General features: G+C 36.6%; 8 non-coding genes across 8 annotated transcripts; all 8 read right to left on the reverse strand.

Annotated features, from left to right (window-relative positions):
* Positions 1–964: 964 nt before the first annotated feature.
* Positions 965–1,083, reverse strand: LOC132128109 (5S ribosomal RNA). Its single transcript, XR_009427822.1, has one exon. It is a non-coding gene; the product is annotated as a 5S ribosomal RNA (ribosomal RNA).
* An 84-nt stretch (positions 1,084–1,167) lies between these two features.
* LOC132128161 (5S ribosomal RNA) lies at positions 1,168–1,286 on the reverse strand. The gene has a single exon (XR_009427871.1). It is a non-coding gene; the product is annotated as a 5S ribosomal RNA (ribosomal RNA).
* Positions 1,287–5,954: 4,668 nt separating this feature from the next.
* LOC132128132 (5S ribosomal RNA) lies at positions 5,955–6,073 on the reverse strand. Its single transcript, XR_009427844.1, has one exon. It is a non-coding gene; the product is annotated as a 5S ribosomal RNA (ribosomal RNA).
* A 1,951-nt stretch (positions 6,074–8,024) lies between these two features.
* Positions 8,025–8,143, reverse strand: LOC132128110 (5S ribosomal RNA). The gene has a single exon (XR_009427823.1). It is a non-coding gene; the product is annotated as a 5S ribosomal RNA (ribosomal RNA).
* Positions 8,144–9,658: 1,515 nt separating this feature from the next.
* On the reverse strand, positions 9,659–9,777 carry LOC132128349 (5S ribosomal RNA). The gene has a single exon (XR_009427944.1). It is a non-coding gene; the product is annotated as a 5S ribosomal RNA (ribosomal RNA).
* Positions 9,778–10,007: 230 nt separating this feature from the next.
* LOC132128361 (5S ribosomal RNA) lies at positions 10,008–10,126 on the reverse strand. The gene has a single exon (XR_009427955.1). It is a non-coding gene; the product is annotated as a 5S ribosomal RNA (ribosomal RNA).
* Positions 10,127–10,356: 230 nt separating this feature from the next.
* Positions 10,357–10,475, reverse strand: LOC132128372 (5S ribosomal RNA). The gene has a single exon (XR_009427966.1). It is a non-coding gene; the product is annotated as a 5S ribosomal RNA (ribosomal RNA).
* Positions 10,476–10,708: 233 nt separating this feature from the next.
* Positions 10,709–10,827, reverse strand: LOC132128385 (5S ribosomal RNA). Its single transcript, XR_009427977.1, has one exon. It is a non-coding gene; the product is annotated as a 5S ribosomal RNA (ribosomal RNA).
* Positions 10,828–12,884: the final 2,057 nt, after the last annotated feature.

A 12,884-nucleotide genomic window follows, 5' to 3' on the forward strand; every position in this document is an offset into this window, starting at 1 on the left:
AGTATTAACCAGACCTAAACCTGCTAAGATTCAGAGATTGGGCATTGACTCTTTTTTTTTTTTTTTGCAAGATTATTACATACTTAGTGAAAAATTTCCAAAAAGCTTAAAGCACCTGCTATTCCAAGGCAGTCTCCAATCCAAGTACTAACCAGGCCCAAACCTGCTAATATTCAGAGATCGGGCAATGACACTATTTTATTTTCTTTGGCAAGATTATTATATAATTACTGAAAAATTTCCAAAAAGCTTAAAGCACCTGGTATTCCCAGGCGGTCTCTGATCCAAGTACTAACCAGACCTAAACCTGCCAAGATTCAGAGATTGGGCATTGACTCTTTTTATTTATTTTTTTTGCAAGATTACTATATACTTAGTGAAAAATTTCCAAAAAGCTTAAAGCACCTGGTATTCCCAGGCGGTCTCTGATCTAAGCACTAACGAGACCTAAACCTGCTAAGATTCAGAGATCGGGCATTGACTCTTTTTTTTTTTGCAAGACTATTTTATACTTAGTGAAAAATTTCCAAAAAGCTTAAAGCACCTGGTATTCCCAGGCGGTCTCTCATCCAAGTACCAACCAGACCTAAACCTGCTAAGATTCAGAGATTGGGCATTGACTCTTTTTATTTTTATTTTTTTCAAGATTACTATATACTTAGTGAAAAATTTCCAAAAAGCTTAAAGCACCTGGTATTCCCAGGCGGTCTCTGATCTAAGTACTAACGAGACCTAAACCTGCTAAGATTCAGAGATCGGCATTGACTCTTTTTTTTTTTGCAAGATTATTATATACTTAGTGAAAAAATTCCAAAAAGCTTAAAGCACCTTGCTATTCCAAGGCGGTCTCCCATCCAAGTACTAACCAGGCCCAAACCTGCTAATTTTCAGAGATCGGGCATTGACTAAATTATTTTTAATTTTTTTGCAAAATTATTCAATACTTAGTGAAAAATTTCCAAAAAGCTTACAGCACCTGGTACTCCCAGGCGGTCTCCCATCCAAGTACTAACCAGGCCCAAACCTGCTTAGCTTCCGAGATCAGACGAAATCAGGCATAGCCAGGTTGGTATGGCCGTAAGCGAAGTTTGCTGCAAAGAGAGGGCTATTTAAAGATCAGCCATTCTAATCGCCAGTACATTATATAAGTAGGGAAGAAAACCCAAAAGCTTACAGCACCTAGTATTCCCAGGCGGTCTCCCATCCAAGTACTAACCAGGCCCAACCCTGCTTAGCTTCCGAGATCAGACGAGATCAGGCATAGCCAGGTTGGTATGGCTGTAAGCGAAGGTTGCTGCAAAGAGAGGGCTATTTAAAGATCAGCCATTCTAATCGACAGTACATTATATAAGTAGGAAAGAAAACCCAAAAGCTTAAAGCACCTGGTATTCCCAGGCGGTCTCTCATCCAAGTACTAACCAGACGTAAACCTGCTAAGACTCAGAGATTGGGCATTGACTCGTTTTTTTTTTTTTTTGCAAGATAATTATATACTTAGTGAAAAATTTCCAAAAAGCTTAAAGCACCTGGTATTCCCAGGCGGTCTCTGATCCAAGTACTAACCAGGCCCAAACCTGCTAATATTCAGAGATCGGGCATTGACTCTTTTTTTTTTTTGCAAGATTATTACATACTTAGTGAAAAATTTTCAAAAAGCTTAAAGCACCTTGCTATTCCAAGGCGGTCTCTCATCCAAGTACTAACCAGACCTAAACCTGCTAAGATTCAGAGATTGGGCATTGACTCTTTTTTTTTTTTTTTTTTTTGCAAGATTATTACAGACTTCGTGAAAAATTTCCAAAAAGCTTAAAGCACCTGCTATTCCAAGACAGTCTTCCATCAAAGTACTAACCAGGCCCAAACCTGCTAATATTCAGAGATTGGGCATTGACTCTTTTTTTTTTTTTTTTTTGCAAGATTATTACAGACTTCGTGAAAAATTTCCAAAAAGCTTAAAGCACCTGCTATTCCAAGGCAGTCTCCAATCCAAGTACTAACCAGGCCCAAACCTGCTAATATTCAGAGATTGGCCATTGACTCTTTTTTTTTTTTGCAAGACTATTATATACTTAGTGAAAAATTTCCAAAAAGCTTAAACCACCTTGCTATTCCAAGGCGGTCTCCCATCCAAGTACTAACCAGGCCCAAACCTGCTAATATTCAGAGATCGGGCAATGACACTATTTTTTTTTCTTTGGCAAGATTATTATATAATTACTGAAAAATTTCCAAAAAGCTTAAAGCACCTGGTATTCCCAGGCGGTCTCTGATCCAAGTACTAACCAGACCTAAACCTGCTAAGATTCAGAGATCGGGCATTGACTCTTTTTTTTTTTTGCAAGATTATTATATACTTAGTGAAAAATTTCCAATAAGCCTAAAGCACCTGGAATTCCCAGGCGGTCTCTGATCCAAGTACTAACCAGACCTAAACCTGCTAAGATTCAGAGATTGGGCATTGACTATTTATTTTTTTATTTTTTTGCAAGATTATTACATACTTCGTGAAAAATTTCCAAAAAGCTTAAAGCACCTGCTATTCCAAGGCAGTCTTCCATCCAAGTACTAACCAGGCCCAAACCTGCTAAGATTCAGAGATTGGGCATTGACTCTTTTTTTTTTTTTTTGCAAGATTATTATATACTTAGTGAAAAATTTCCAAAAAGCTTAAAGCACCTTGCTATTCCAAGGCGGTCTCTCATCAAAATACTAACCAGACCTAAACCTGCTAAGATTCAGAGATTGGGCATTAACTCTTTTTTTTTTTTTTTGCAAGATTATTACATACTTAGTGAAAAATTTCCAAAAAGCTTAAAGCACCTGCTATTCCAAGGCAGTCTCCAATCCAAGTACTAACCAGGCCCAAACCTGCTAATATTCAGAGATTGGCCATTGACTCTTTTTTTTTTTTTGCAAGATTATTATATACTTAGTGAAACTTTTCCAAAAAGCTTAAACCACCTTGCTATTCCAAGGCGGTCTCCCATCCAAGTACTAACCAGGCCCAAACCTGCTAATATTCAGAGATCGGGCAATGACACTATTTTTTTTTCTTTGGCAAGATTATTATATAATTACTGAAAAATTTCCAAAAAGCTTAAAGCACCTGGTATTCCCAGGCGGTCTCTCATCCAAGTACCAACCAGACCTAAACCTGCTAAGATTCAGAGATTGGGCATTGACTCTTTTTTTTTTTTTTGCAAGATTATTATATACTTAGTGAAAAATTTCCAAAAAGCTTAAAGCACCTGGTATTCCCAAGCGGTCTCTGATCCAAGTATTAACCAGGCCCAAACCTGCTAAGATTCAGAGATTGGGCATTGACTCTTTTTTTTTTTTTGCAAGATTATTATATACTTAGTGAAAAATTTCCAAAAAGCTTGAAGCACCTGGTATTCCCAGGCGGTCTCTGATCCAAGTACTAACCAGACCTAAACCTGATAAGATTCAGAGATCGGGCATTGACTCTTTTTTTTTTTTTTGCAAGATTATTATATACTTAGTGAAAAATTTCCAAAAAGCTTAAAGCACCTTGCTATTCCAAGGCGGTCTTCCATCCAAGTACTAACCAGGCCCAAACCTAATAATATTCAGAGATTGGGCATTGACTTTTTTTTTTTTTTTTTGCAAGATTATTATATACTTAGTGAAAAATTTCCAAAAAGCTTAAAGCACCTGGTATTCCCAGGCGGTATCTGATCCAAGTACTAACCTGACCTAAACCTGCTAAGATTCAGAGATTGGGCATTGACTTTTTTTTTTTTTTTTTGCAAGATTATTATATACTTAGTGAAAAATTTCCAAAAAGCTTAAAGCACCTGGTATTCCCAGGCGGTATCTGATCCAAGTATTAACCAGACCTAAACCTGCTAAGATTCAGAGATTGGGCATTGACTCTTTTTTTTTTTTTTTGCAAGATTATTGCATACTTAGTGAAAAATTTCCAAAAAGCTTAAAGCACCTGCTATTCCAAGGCAGTCTCCAATCCAAGTACTAACCAGGCCCAAACCTGCTAATATTCAGAGATCGGGCAATGACACTATTTTATTTTCTTTGGCAAGATTATTATATAATTACTGAAAAATTTCCAAAAAGCTTAAAGCACCTGGTATTCCCAGGCGGTCTCTGATCCAAGTACTAACCAGACCTAAACCTGCCAAGATTCAGAGATTGGGCATTGACTCTTTTTATTTTTTTTTTTTGCAAGATTACTATATACTTAGTGAAAAATTTCCAAAAAGCTTAAAGCACCTGGTATTCCCAGGCGGTCTCTGATCTAAGCACTAACGAGACCTAAACCTGCTAAGATTCAGAGATCGGGCATTGACTCTTTTTTTTTTGCAAGACTATTTTATACTTAGTGAAAAATTTCCAAAAAGCTTAAAGCACCTGGTATTCCCAGGCGGTCTCTCATCCAAGTACCAACCAGACCTAAACCTGCTAAGATTCAGAGATTGGGCATTGACTCTTTTTATTTTTATTTTTTTCAAGATTACTATATACTTAGTGAAAAATTTCCAAAAAGCTTAAAGCACCTGGTATTCCCAGGCGGTCTCTGATCTAAGTACTAACGAGACCTAAACCTGCTAAGATTCAGAGATCGGCATTGATTCTTTTTTTTTTTTGCAAGATTATTATATACTTAGTGAAAAAATTCCAAAAAGCTTAAAGCACCTTGCTATTCCAAGGCGGTCTTCCATCCAAGTACTAACCAGGCCCAAACCTAATAATATTCAGAGATTGGGCATTGACTTTTTTTTTTTTTTTTTGCAAGATTATTATATACTTAGTGAAAAATTTCCAAAAAGCTTAAAGCACCTGGTATTCCCAGGCGGTATCTGATCCAAGTATTAACCAGACCTAAACCTGCTAAGATTCAGAGATTGGGCATTGACTCTTTTTTTTTTTTTTTGCAAGATTATTACATACTTAGTGAAAAATTTCCAAAAAGCTTAAAGCACCTGCTATTCCAAGGCAGTCTCCAATCCAAGTACTAACCAGGCCCAAACCTGCTAATATTCAGAGATCGGGCAATGACACTATTTTATTTTCTTTGGCAAGATTATTATATAATTACTGAAAAATTTCCAAAAAGCTTAAAGCACCTGGTATTCCCAGGCGGTCTCTGATCCAAGTACTAACCAGACCTAAACCTGCCAAGATTCAGAGATTGGGCATTGACTCTTTTTATTTATTTTTTTTGCAAGATTACTATATACTTAGTGAAAAATTTCCAAAAAGCTTAAAGCACCTGGTATTCCCAGGCGGTCTCTGATCTAAGTACTAACGAGACCTAAACCTGCTAAGATTCAGAGATCGGGCATTGACTCTTTTTTTTTTGCAAGACTATTATATACTTAGTGAAAAATTTCCAAAAAGCTTAAAGCACCTGGTATTCCCAGGCGGTCTCTCATCCAAGTACCAACCAGACCTAAACCTGCTAAGATTCAGAGATTGGGCATTGACTCTTTTTATTTTTATTTTTTTCAAGATTACTATATACTTAGTGAAAAATTTCCAAAAAGCTTAAAGCACCTGGTATTCCCAGGCGGTCTCTGATCTAAGTACTAACGAGACCTAAACCTGCTAAGATTCAGAGATCGGGCATTGACTCTTTTTTTTTTGCAAGACTATTATATACTTAGTGAAAAATTTCCAAAAAGCTTAAAGCACCTGGTATTCCCAGGCGGTCTCTCATCCAAGTACCAACCAGACCTAAACCTGCTAAGATTCAGAGATTGGGCATTGACTCTTTTTATTTTTATTTTTTTCAAGATTACTATATACTTAGTGAAAAATTTCCAAAAAGCTTAAAGCACCTGGTATTCCCAGGCGGTCTCCCATCCAAGTACTAACCAGGCCCAAACCTGCTAATTTTCAGAGATCGGGCATTGACTAAATTTTTTTTAATTTTTTTGCAAAATTATTCAATACTTAGTGAAAAATTTCCAAAAAGCTTACAGCACCTGGTATTCCCAGGCGGTCTCCCATCAAAGTACTAACCAGGCCCAACCCTGCTTAGCTTCCGAGATCAGACGAGATCAGGCATAGCCAGGTTGGTATGGCCGTAAGCGAAGGTTGCTGCAAAGAGAGGGCTATTTAAAGATCAGCCATTCTAATCGCCAGTACATTATATAAGTAGGAAAGAAAACCCAAAAGCTTAAAGCACCTGGTATTCCCAGGCGGTCTCTCATCCAAGTACTAACCAGACGTAAACCTGCTAAGACTCAGAGATTGGGCATTGACTCTTTTTTTTTTTTTTTTGCAAGATAATTATATACTTAGTGAAAAATTTCCAAAAAGCTTAAAGCACCTGGTATTCCCAGGCGGTCTCTGATCCAAGTACTAACCAGACCTAAACCTGCTAAGATTCAGAGATCGGGCATTGACTCTTTTTTTTTTTTGCAAGATTATTACATACTTAGTGAAAAATTTTCAAAAAGCTTAAAGCACCTTGCTATTCCAAGGCGGTCTCTCATCCAAGTACTAACCAGACCTAAACCTGCTAAGATTCAGAGATTGGGCATTGACTCTTTTTTTTTTTTTTTTTTTGCAAGATTATTACAGACTTCGTGAAAAATTTCCAAAAAGCTTAAAGCACCTGCTATTCCAAGACAGTCTTCCATCAAAGTACTAACCAGGCCCAAACCTGCTAATATTCAGAGATTGGGCATTGACTCTTTTTTTTTTTTTTTTTGCAAGATTATTACAGACTTCGTGAAAAATTTCCAAAAAGCTTAAAGCACCTGCTATTCCAAGGCAGTCTCCAATCCAAGTACTAACCAGGCCCAAACCTGCTAATATTCAGAGATCGGGCAATGACACTATTTTTTTTTCTTTGGCAAGATTATTATATAATTACTGAAAAATTTCCAAAAAGCTTAAAGCACCTGGTATTCCCAGGCGGTCTCTGATCCAAGTACTAACCAGACCTAAACCTGCTAAGATTCAGAGATCGGGCATTGACTCTTTTTTTTTTTTGCAAGATTATTATATACTTAGTGAAAAATTTCCAATAAGCCTAAAGCACCTGGAATTCCCAGGCGGTCTCTGATCCAAGTACTAACCAGACCTAAACCTGCTAAGATTCAGAGATTGGGCATTGACTATTTATTTTTTTATTTTTTTGCAAGATTATTACATACTTCGTGAAAAATTTCCAAAAAGCTTAAAGCACCTGCTATTCCAAGGCAGTCTTCCATCCAAGTACTAACCAGGCCCAAACCTGCTAAGATTCAGAGATTGGGCATTGACTCTTTTTTTTTTTTTTTTGCAAGATTATTATATACTTAGTGAAAAATTTCCAAAAAGCTTAAAGCACCTTGCTATTCCAAGGCGGTCTCTCATCAAAGTACTAACCAGACCTAAACCTGCTAAGATTCAGAGATTGGGCATTAACTCTTTTTTTTTTTTTTGCAAGATTATTACATACTTAGTGAAAAATTTCCAAAAAGCTTAAAGCACCTGCTATTCCAAGGCAGTCTCCAATCCAAGTACTAACCAGGCCCAAACCTGCTAATATTCAGAGATTGGCCATTGACTCTTTTTTTTTTTTGCAAGATTATTATATACTTAGTGAAAATTTTCCAAAAAGCTTAAACCACCTTGCTATTCCAAGGCGGTCTCCCATCCAAGTACTAACCAGGCCCAAACCTGCTAATATTCAGAGATCGGGCAATGACACTATTTTTTTTTCTTTGGCAAGATTATTATATAATTACTGAAAAATTTCCAAAAAGCTTAAAGCACCTGGTATTCCCAGGCGGTCTCTCATCCAAGTACCAACCAGACCTAAACCTGCTAAGATTCAGAGATTGGGCATTGACTCTTTTTTTTTGTTGCAAGATTATTATATACTTAGTGAAAAATTTCCAAAAAGCTTAAAGCACCTGGTATTCCCAGGCGGTCTCTGATCCAAGTACTAACCAGACCTAAACCTGCTAAGATTCAGAGATCGGGCATTGACTAAATTTTTTTTAATTTTTTTGCAAAATTATTCAATACTTAGTGAAAAATTTCCAAAAAGCTTACAGCACCTGGTACTCCCAGGCGGTCTCCCATCCAAGTACTAACCAGGCCCAAACCTGCTTAGCTTCCGAGATCAGACGAAATCAGGCATAGCCAGGTTGGTATGGCCGTAAGCGAAGTTTGCTGCAAAGAGAGGGCTATTTAAAGATCAGCCATTCTAATCGCCAGTACATTATATAAGTAGGAAAGAAAACCCAAAAGCTTAAAGCACCTGGTATTCCCAGGCGGTCTCTCATCCAAGTACTAACCAGACGTAAACCTGCTAAGACTCAGAGATTGGGCATTGACTCTTTTTTTTTTTTTTTGCAAGATAATTATATACTTAGTGAAAAATTTCCAAAAAGCTTAAAGCACCTGGTATTCCCAGGCGGTCTCTGATCCAAGTACTAACCAGACCTAAACCTGCTAAGATTCAGAGATCGGGCATTGACTCTTTTTTTTTTTTTGCAAGATTATTATATACTTAGTGAAAAATTTCCAAAAAGTTTAAAGCACCTTGCTATTCCAAGGCGGTCTCTCATCCAAGTACTAACCAGACCTAAACCTGCTAAGATTCAGAGATTGGGCATTGACTCTTTTTTTTTTTTTTTTTTGCAAGATTATTACAGACTTCGTGAAAAATTTCCAAAAAGCTTAAAGCACCTGCTATTCCAAGACAGTCTTCCATCCAAGTACTAACCAGGCCCAAACCTGCTAAGATTCAGAGATCGGGCATTGACTCTTTTTTTTTTTTGCAAGATTATTATATACTTAGTGAAAAATTTCCAATAAGCCTAAAGCACCTGGAATTCCCAGGCGGTCTCTGATCCAAGTACTAACCAGACCTAAACCTGCTAAGATTCAGAGATCGGGCATTGACTCTTTTTTTTTGTTGCAAGATTATTATATACTTAGTGAAAAATTTCCAAAAAGCTTAAAGCACCTTGCTATTCCAAGGCGGTCTCTCATCCAAGTACTAACCAGACCTAAACCTGCTAAGATTCAGAGATTGGGCATTGACTATTTATTTTTTTATTTTTTTGCAAGATTATTACATCCTTCGTGAAAAATTTCCAAAAAGCTTAAAGCACCTGCTATTCCAAGGCAGTCTTCCATCCAAGTACTAACCAGGCCCAAACCTGCTAAGATTCAGAGATTGGGCATTGACTCTTTTTTTTTTTTTTGCAAGATTATTATATACTTAGTGAAAAATTTCCAAAAAGCTTAAAGCACCTTGCTATTCCAAGGCGGTCTCTCATCAAAGTACTAACCAGACCTAAACCTGCTAAGATTCAGAGATTGGGCATTGACTCTTTTTTTTTTTTTTGCAAGATTATTACATACTTAGTGAAAAATTTCCAAAAAGCTTAAAGCACCTGCTATTCCAAGGCAGTCTTCCATCCAAGTACTAACCAGGCCCAAACCTGCTAAGATTCAGAGATTGGGCATTGACTCTTTTTTTTTTTTTTTGCAAGATTATTATATACTTAGTGAAAAATTTCCAAAAAGCTTAAAGCACCTTGCTATTCCAAGGCGGTCTCTCATCAAAGTACTAACCAGACCTAAACCTGCTAAGATTCAGAGATTGGGCATTGACTCTTTTTTTTTTTTTTTGCAAGATTATTATATAATTAGTGCAACATTTCCAAAAAGCTTACAGCACCTGGTATTCCCAGGCGGTCTCCCATCCAAGTACTAACCAGGCCCAAACCTGCTTAGCTTCCGAGATCAGACGAGATCGGGCATAGCCAGGTTGGTATGGCCGTAAGCGAAAACTGCTGCAAAGAGAGGGCTATTTAAAGATCAGCCACTCTAATCTCCAGTACATTATATAAGTAGGGAAGAAAACCCAAAAGCTTACAGCACCTGGAATTATTCCCAGGCAGTCTACCATCCAAGTAGTAACCAGTACCAAACATGCTAAGATTCGGAGATCGGGCATTGACTCTTTTTTTTTTTTTTTGCAAGATTATTATATAATTAGTGAAACATTTCCAAAAAGCTTACAGCACCTGGTATTCCCAGGCGGTCTCCCATCCAAGTACTAACCAGGCCCAAACCTGCTTAGCTTCCGAGATCAGACGAGATCGGGCATAGCCAGGTTGGTATGGCCGTAAGCGAAAACAGCTGCAAAGAGAGGGCTATTTAAAGATCAGCCACTCTAATCTCCAGTACATTATATAAGTAGGGAAGAAAACCCAAAAGCTTACAGCACCTGGAATTATTCCCAGGCAGTCTACCATCCAAGTAGTAACCAGTACCAAACATGCTAAGATTCGGAGATCGGGCATTGACTCTTTTTTTTTTTTTTTGCAAGATTATTATATAATTAGTGAAACATTTCCAAAAAGCTTACAGCACCTGGTATTCCCAGGCGGTCTCCCATCCAAGTACTAACCAGGCCCAAACCTGCTTAGCTTCCGAGATCAGACGAGATCGGGCATAGCCAGGTTGGTATGGCCGTAAGCAAAAACTGCTGCAAAGAGAGGGCTATTTAAAGATCAGCCACTCTAATCTCCAGTACATTATATAAGTAGGGAAGAAAACCCAAAAGCTTACAGCACCTGGAATTATTCCCAGGCAGTCTACCATCCAAGTAGTAACCAGTACCAAACATGCTAAGATTCGGAGATCGGGTATTGACTCTTTTTTTTTTTTTTTTTTGCAAGATTATTATATAATTAGTGAAACATTTCCAAAAAGCTTACAGCACCTGGTATTCCCAGGCGGTCTCCCATCCAAGTACTAACCAGGCCCAAACCTGCTTAGCTTCCGAGATCAGACGAGATCGGGCATAGCCAGGTTGGTATGGCCGTAAGCGACAACTGCTGCAAAGAGAGGGCTATTTAAAGATCAGCCACTCTAATCTCCAGTACATTATATAAGTAGGGAAGAAAACCCAAAAGCTTACAGCACCTGGAATTATTCCCAGGCAGTCTACCATCCAAGTAGTAACCAGTACCACACATGCTAAGATTCGGAGATCGGGCATTGACTCTTTTTTTTTTTTTTTTTTGCAAGATTATTATATAATTAGTGAAACATTTCCAAAAAGCTTACAGCACCTGGTATTCCCAGGCGGTCTCCCATCCAAGTACTAACCAGGCCCAAACCTGCTTAGCTTCCGAGATCAGACGAGATCGGGCATTTTTTTTTTTTTTTTTTTTTTATTAAAATTTTTTTCAGTACAAAAAGAAAAAATACATAAAATATTTCAAAATTTTAAATCATTCTTGTTATAGAAACCTCTCTTTCATAAAATAAATGCAGACATTCATTTAAGGTTACATTAAAGTTTCTAAGCAAACATAATCCTTTTCGACTGAAGAAAAACTACAAATTAATTTCCAGTCCATTCAGTGTTTTCAAAACATAAGGATTGTTGTTTAGAATGAGTTTATCAAATACATAAATTGTACCTTCTGCTTTAAAATAACTTTCTAGTGTTCGTATATAATCTTCCAGTTTTTTCTTAAAATAAATCCATAATCCCAGTTTTTTGTTTTTGTCTCTTGCTATATTTCTCCTACACCATATAGCATATCTAGCTACAATTAAAAACAAATTTATCACATTTTGATTATCAGATTTCTCATTCATTCCAAATAAAAATATACAATTCCAACTCTCTTCATCTTCTATTACATCCATTTTATCTCCTAACAAACTCTTAATCACATTTTTCATTTTGTCTCTGAAAATGATCAGTTCTTTACATGATAAAAACATATGCAAAATTCCTTCATTTTTTTCACAACAGACTTTACACAATGCATCCCCAGTCATTCCACATTTATACAACTTCTCTTCAGAAAAAAATTATATTATGCCTTATATAAAAATCCAGGTTCTCCATTTTAACATCAATATGCCATTTTCTCAAATTTCTCCACAGAACTTCTTCCTCAAGGTCTATAAAAACTTTTTTCCAAAATGTATTCCCAGCTGGTTTCTTAAAAACACTATTTCTAAACAAAACATAAAAAGTCCTAAGATGACTCACATGAAAAGGCTCCTTTTCTCCTTTTGCTTTTAAGAAAACCTTCATTTTATCATCTTCACTGTCTTGTCCTTGTTTTTCTATGTTTACTAACCATTCCTTTGGAATTGCCTCTTTTATTTTATCATATTGCTTTTTTAAAACATTCTTATTAACATAATTTTCATTATTTTTCACTTCATCATAAATTGCTTGCAAAGGTAAAAAACCTTCCCTCACTTCATACAAAATATCCCTTATTGTTTTAAATCCAGCATTAATCCAATGTTTAAAAAATAATTATTTTCCTCTATATACAATATTCTCATTCAGAAACAATGGCTGCGTTAAAAACTCCAATCTCCTTATAGGTTTAATACATACATTGGGTAAAAATTCTGTCCAAGCTTCTAAAACTTCTTTATAAAACTCCGGTATTCCTGTTATCATTGTAGGTTTTAATTTCATCCACAGAATATCAGTTCCTATTTTCATATGTCTGCATTTATTTAAAAACATTCTCATAAGAATTTTCCATTCAGCCTTATTCTCTTCATTTAAAAATGTTTTCACCGTTTTGACTCTAAAGCTCTTTTTTTTTAAATTCTGGATCTTGCAGCCCTAACCCACCTTCTTCTATGGCCCCTATTAATGTATTATAAGAAATCCTTGATGGCTTAGAGCCCCAGAGAAAATTTAAAACATCTTTTTTTAATCTTTTACTAATTCCCATAGGCATGGGTATCACACCCAAAACATACCACATTTTTGCCATCATTAATGCATTTATAACCAAAACCTTCCCTCTTAAAGTTAATTCCCTTTGTTTCCAATAATTTAACACTCTTTCCATTTCACCCACCACTTCATCCCACATCAAATCTCTCACCATTTTCTC

This window comes from Carassius carassius, chromosome 45, assembly GCF_963082965.1.
Source record: "Carassius carassius chromosome 45, fCarCar2.1, whole genome shotgun sequence".
In the NCBI taxonomy this organism is placed as follows: Eukaryota; Metazoa; Chordata; class Actinopteri; order Cypriniformes; family Cyprinidae; genus Carassius; species Carassius carassius.